Below are 6,806 nucleotides of genomic sequence, written 5' to 3'. Positions count from 1 at the left end.
GACCTCAACTTCTCGCAATTGCATATATGTAGTCTAAAATGGCCACACCTGTCACTAGGGAAGACTTCCAGTTGAAGTATTAGGACACCAAACCAACCACATAACCTTTGATCTACAGTTTCTCCTGTCTACGGGATGTGCTGGGGTAAGAGTGATACAGAGATTGAGAGAGTGGCCAGCCAGTGACTGGTCTAACCTAAGACCCATGCAATGAGAGTGAGCCCACTCCTGCCACTACCTGGAACACCAGGACCCAGAAGCTGGAGAGTACAAAGACCTAGGAACAAACATGACTGGAGTTTTTTTTTTTTTTGTTTGTTTGTTTTTTTAAGTCAGTTTATTGAATGATGCCTAGAGATATTCTGCTATTCTCATAGATAGATGCTATGCCCAACAGTCATCAGAGAGGCTTCATCAGCAACTGACAGAAACAGATGCAGTAACACACGTACATGCATTAAGACAACCTTGGGGAATCCTACTGAAGAGAGGAAGGATTGTAGCAGCCAGGAGTGTCAAGGATATCACAAGAAAGCCAACAGAATAAATTAACCCAGGCTCATAGGAGCTCTCCAAGGCTAAACTGGCAACTAGGAAGCCATGGGATTGATCTATGCCCTCTGAATATATGTGACAGTTGTATAGCTTGGTCTTCTTGTGGACCTCCTAACAGTGGGAACACAGACTGTCTCTGACTCCTTTACTGACTTTTGGGGCCCTATTCCTCATACTGAGATGCCTTTCCAGCTTTAACACGGCGGGGGGGGTGTGCTTAGTCTTACTAAAATTTGATATGCCATGTTCTTTCTCAATATTCTTGGATGATATACCCTTTTCTGAATAGAAAGAAAGGAGGAGTGGATGAGGGTGGGAGGCAGAGGTGGAAAGACAGTGACTGGGAGGAAAGAAGGGAGGAAAAATTACAGTTGGGATATTAGATAGATAAATAGATAAATAGATGATAGATAGATAGATAGATAGATAGATAGATAGATAGATAGATAGATAGATAGATAGATAGATAGATAGATGATAGATATAGATGAATAGATAGATAGACAGACAGACAGACAGACAGACAGACAGACAGACAGACAGACAGACAGACAGACAGACAGACAGATAGATAGATAGATAGATAGATAGATAGATAGATAGATAGATAGATAGATAGACAGATAAAAACAAAATTGCTACTCCAATGCAGTTGCTTACATAATAGATGCCTTTGAGGTCTAATAGAGATGTCCTCAAATTTTCTACTTATGTTCATAGTCATTCTTGCAGTATATCTATGAAAAGGAAGTACTACATGAGTTAGTTTGACTCCCCATTTACAGGATTAAGTCACTGGTTCTCTAGGTACTTTCAAATAGCTTAAATTGAGCAGAAGATTCTATGCAATCATATGCAGACATATTTTAAGCTATGTATTATGTGTTTCTTTATGGCAATAATTAATCACTCATTTCTAAGAATGCAGTCTACTAAGAAGACCATTCCATATTGGCTTACTAATTCACAAAGTCCTGACATTCTGACAACTATAATTAGGAAAGAGTAGGATTTCTAAATCTGACATATTATTATCCTGACAATTAACATAGCTTTTAATTCTAATGTGTGAGTGATTTTGAATATGTTCTAAAAGAAAATGTTAGTTCTGGAAAGACTATAAAATGCAGATTCCTTGAATGTAGTGTCTCTGAACTGAATCTCATTGAAGGTTACTGGTTATTAACTTTGACTAGAGTTGAAAAGGTAATGGAGATAAAGCATGCTCATTGTTTAGAAGGTCAGTTTCTACTGCTAGGGCTGTATGAATTCAACTTGGGTTTAACTAGGCTTTGGCTGGAACTTGGTCAGAGTGTGGATGGGTTCCTATCATTCATTGAGCCTTCACTGGGTTTCTAAAACATGATACAGACCATCCTGGCTTCTTACAAATCAGGTATAAATAAGAAAAATGTTCATAACACCCTAAGGATTTATCAACCACTTCTATTTAAAAGTGTGATTATGGTTAATTTTTAAATGTTAACTTGACACTACGTAGAACTACCTGGAGAGTTTCAGTGTGTGCTGATCTTAATTAGCTTGTGTTTTAGCTGTATATATAGGAGCTTACCTTGACTGAGGTGAGAGGACCCTCCCTGACAGTTTGTTGCACAGTTTCATGTCCTGGGCCCAGAACTGTGTAACAGTGAAGAAAACTAGGTAAGAATCAGCAGAAGCAAGGAGGCAACTGGGAAACAGCCATTTTCTCTCTGTTCTAGACTAGACCTGTGACCCATGACCCCTTTGGGAGATCACATACCAGATATTCTGCATATCAGATATTTGCATTATGATTCACAAGAGTAGCAAAATTACAGGTATGAGACAGCAACTGTCACCACAGTATGAGGAACTGTATTAAAGGATTTCAGCATTCAGAAGTTTGAAAACCTGGCTTAGAAAGTTCTATGAGTAGCTGCTTTGAGTTCCTGATAGAGCTTTCATTCACTGATGGACTGTAACTTGGAATTGTAAGCAATATAAGCCACCTCCTCCCTTCTTCTTCTTTTTGTAAGGTATTTACAGAATTAAAATGAGAAAAATAAGAATCATTATTTTCTTGAAGACAGATAAAACTACTAAAATAATATATACTAAAAAATCATTAAAAATAATAAGGAGGAAGGGTGAATACTAGAAGTAAAAGGCTTCAGTGAGGAATGGGAGCAGGAAGATAGCTCTGAGGATCAGTGATGCAGATGAAGAACCAAAAACAAACAAACAAAGAACTACGTATGTGTGAATGGTTCAGCAGCTAAAATGTTTACCATGCAAGCAAGAGGTCCAGAGTTGAGATGTCTAGAAGCCTTATAAATGTTGTCTGAGCATGGTAGCCTGCATGGAATCCCATTTTCTGAAATCCAAGACTTGAGATCCCTAGGGTCAAATGATTCATTGGACAGTACATATTGACAAGTTCTAGGCTTGATTGAGAGGCCACACCTTAAAGAAGAAGATTGAAGAACAATGAAGGGAGAGTCCCAATATCAGCTTCAGACCTTCACAAGCATGAGACCAGAAATGTGTACTCACCATTGTGTGCATTTGTACTTACCATATGCAAACATGCATATACAACACGCACACACACACTCCACATAAATATATAAACATAAAATTCAAACATATAATTAATTATGCAATGTTGAATCTGAGATCAAGATGTAAGTTTAAGGCACTCTTCTTTATCAGTGTGCCTATTAAAACTTACCCTGGTTCCTTGAACTCAAGATCACTCATTTCATTACCAATATAAGCCTTCAAGTTACTACATTGGTGAAAACTGTTGAGTGGTACCAAAGATACCGATAAATAAGGTAGCAATACAATATTAAAACTTGTATATAGATAAAAATGTTTCATGCAAGAGGACATCATGTTGAACCCCATTAACTTACAAACACCAGAATTTACTTTCTGAATATTGATGTTTGGGTGAGGCTGGTCATGCATGGGAACATGAGGCAGGGTGGTTTTAGCCCATTCTCTGTCCAAAGGTGCCATTATCCAGAACTGTCTCTGAGGTTGTTTCACTCAATGACAATATGTTTTGATTAAGTGTTGTGTGTTAGGGCTAATTACGCATATTTAAGCACATCAAGAGCTTTCAGTTTGAACAGGAATTATTTTAGTGATTTAAAGAAACCCCACGGTGAGAAGACACAGCTCTTTTCTCCCGTCTTAAACAGGGTCTTATTAAATCCTCTTAGCTAAAGTCCTGAGGACACTGTATGTGAGCAATATAATAAGAACATTTTGCTACCATTTCACTAGGAGATTAATAGGTTCTCTGTGGGTGCTCCAGTCTTCAAATGCATTGTATTTTTCTACAGAAAAGGGATCATAGTCATTGTTTTCTCCTTAAGGATAAAGCAGGCAGAAAATGGGGCAAGAATTGACACATACTGTTTAATACTGTCTAAATGGAACAATTCCTTAGAGACGCAACTGATCATGAAGCGTATTGTTGAAATTTTTCTCTCTAGGAGGAGCAAACTCCTGGCCTGCAGACTGACTCTGGCCATTAAGACCCATCCCCCTAACATCATAAACATTCTGATACCTTGACAACTGGCACGCTAAAAATCAGATCCTACGCATCTACCACACATTCTGGCGGCCATGTCCCACTGGGTTTACACCGTACCTGCCGCCTATAAACTGGACACGCTCTCTCCCTTGTCCACACTGTTTTCCTCTCCTTACCATTGCACGGCTTCCTGTCAGTTTCCTGCCTGGCCTAAACTCTGCTGTATCTCCAATGGTAGCTCAAGTTATTTCTCTGAAGTATCCATGATATAATCTATTTTTTTTCTTTTGAATTTTCAAAAATTAATGAATTCCCTATCTTCAGTCCTGACTAAAAGCTGAAAACAAAATAGTAATGCATGCAAAAGTTTTCTATCTCAAAACAGTCATCGAAGAAGAAAATAAGCAGCTTGATGCACACAGCTCCACACAGGCTAAAAATCTCTAGAAACACACAGCTTTGAAATATTCATCTTAAGAACGTTCAGTGTGTTCTGAGAAAAGCACATGACTTAGGAAATATTTTAGCCATTCTTGCCCTCACGTGAAGTGCTGCATGCAAATTAATATACAGTAAAATCAAGGAATCCCTCAAGGTCAGATTTCTTTAAGCTTTACAGCACTCTAGATATAACTAGATAATTTTCTCTAAAGAAAAGAAACGTACTTTCAATAAATAATTGTTTCCAGGAACAATAACAGCTCTCTTCTAGGAAAAAGCAAATCACTATCATATTTGAATTCCAGAAATCCAAGGAAACTGTGTTCCCATCACTTTAGTCACTGTGTAAAGCTATGAGCGAGAAGTAGTGTAACCACTGTCTCTATACCTACTATAGGAAAACTGTTAGCACTCCATCGCCTAAGACACAATGACATCAGGTCAAGAAAGGAATACTTATTATTGCCAATAGAAACTCAGAAGGGGGAAAATTTCTTTCTCTGAGTTTATAGGAGAAATCAAGTTAGCAAAATTAATTTAAAATTATAATCAAATAATTGCCATTTAAAAAGAAATAAATGTGATTTTCCAAGCAGTGATTTAAATAATATAGTTTCTGTGTGGTTATTTTGTGATCTGGGTAGCCGGGAACAAATACGCAGCCCCCTAATATACTTTAAGATCTCATATATGCTCAGTGTATCTCCCAGTGTCACAATTGGCTTGCTGTTGCCTGCAAGATGTAGGACTCTCAACTACTTCTCCAACACCATTACCACATCTGCCTGCATATACTATACTCTGAGCTACCATGCTCCCCACCCTAATAATAATGGACTGAACTTCTGAACTATAAGCCACTCCAATTAAATGTTTTCCTTATAAGAGTTGCCCTAGCCATGGTGTCTATTCACAGCAATATAAATCCAAGCTAAAACAATCATATTTATAGCGAGTTGGTGAAGGTTGATGACTTTTCTCCCCCAGCAGCCTGCATAGCACCATCCAGCACTATAAAAGCTAAGTGGCAAAGAGGAAGTTCCAGCTTAGGTCCAGCTTGATTTCTCTACAACTAGCAACCAAAGTGTATGGTGTCTTCAACAATAGGATTTTTTTTCTTTCATCTAGTTGTGGTAGCCAACTAGTAAAAATGGAAAAAGGCAGTTTGCTTGTAGGGGTACTCTGGGGTCTCCTTGACCAACAACTAATATGGAGGTACCCCCAACTGGCACTGGGGCTTCCATTGAATAACCCATGGCTTACAAAAGTATCTTTATCCAGAAAAATCATATATCTCCTTTATAACTTATTTTCACATTTTATTTATTTATTTTTGTCTGTTTAGGGAACACTTTATTGTTGCTCCAAGTATAGAAACTTTCAAAGGTGATGGGAGCCTTTCAGAGCATCTCCTCCAGGACATGGCTGAGCTTCTGAATCTCAGTCTTTACAAGCATTTCAATGTATTTCTTCCCAATTCGAACAACCATGCTATCCACAATGGACAGGTTGATCTTAACCTCCCATATTGATACTTAGCTTTGACTCATAAGGTTCTTCAGCACTGTCTTTAACTTAGAGAGAACAGCTTTATCTACAGGAGATGCTGTGGTCACCATGCAAGGCACATTTTTATGGCAAATACTCATAGTGGTGGGAAATGCAGAGATCACTCCCTGGGTGTTGCTTGGGTAACCGTTTTCAACAAGTAAATTCATCAGGTTGGCAAGCAGTGGAGAAAATCTTTCTTTCCTTAGACGCCCTTCAGACTTTTATTTTTTGGTAGAGCACTTAATGCAGGGATTCAGAACAGCAAGAAACACCTTGGGATCCTTCACGAGTTGTCCCAGCAGCAGCAACTCCTTTTCCACTTAATCTGGCTAATCCTGTTTAGAGCAGCAGAATAAAGGGCAACCTTCTATGCCATATATCCAAGCAGGCGGCCTTACTAGCTTGGCAAAGGGCCTGACCACAGATGTACTGAAGCTCCACACCTGTTCGGACAGACTGGACGCTGCTGGGGTGGCCATCTATTCCTAAATTATATTTTTAATTGACTGACAAATAGTAGCTTTTCACATATCTATCTTCTTCACTTCCTAACTTTTAATTTCACAATATTAAAAGATTAAAACATAATCATTAGTCTACAACAGTAATTAATAATAATAATAACTACGAAGTCTATTACATAAGTTTAACAAAATCAAAATGTCTGTTCACCATTTACCACTGATGAAAGTGTAAGCACTGCAGCTCAGATGAAAAAGGATCCAGA

At 38.3% G+C, this 6,806-nt stretch overlaps 1 pseudogene; it reads right to left on the bottom strand.

The window, feature by feature from the left end:
* Nucleotides 1–5,928: 5,928 nt before the first annotated feature.
* Nucleotides 5,929–6,558, bottom strand: LOC130889310 (ATP synthase subunit O, mitochondrial-like; annotated as a pseudogene).
* Between the last annotated feature and the right edge of the window lie 248 nt (nucleotides 6,559–6,806).

This window comes from Chionomys nivalis, chromosome 18 (genome assembly GCF_950005125.1).
Source record: "Chionomys nivalis chromosome 18, mChiNiv1.1, whole genome shotgun sequence".
Lineage (NCBI taxonomy): Eukaryota > Metazoa > Chordata > Mammalia > Rodentia > Cricetidae > Chionomys > Chionomys nivalis.
This window is presented reverse-complemented; position numbering and strand designations above follow the sequence as displayed.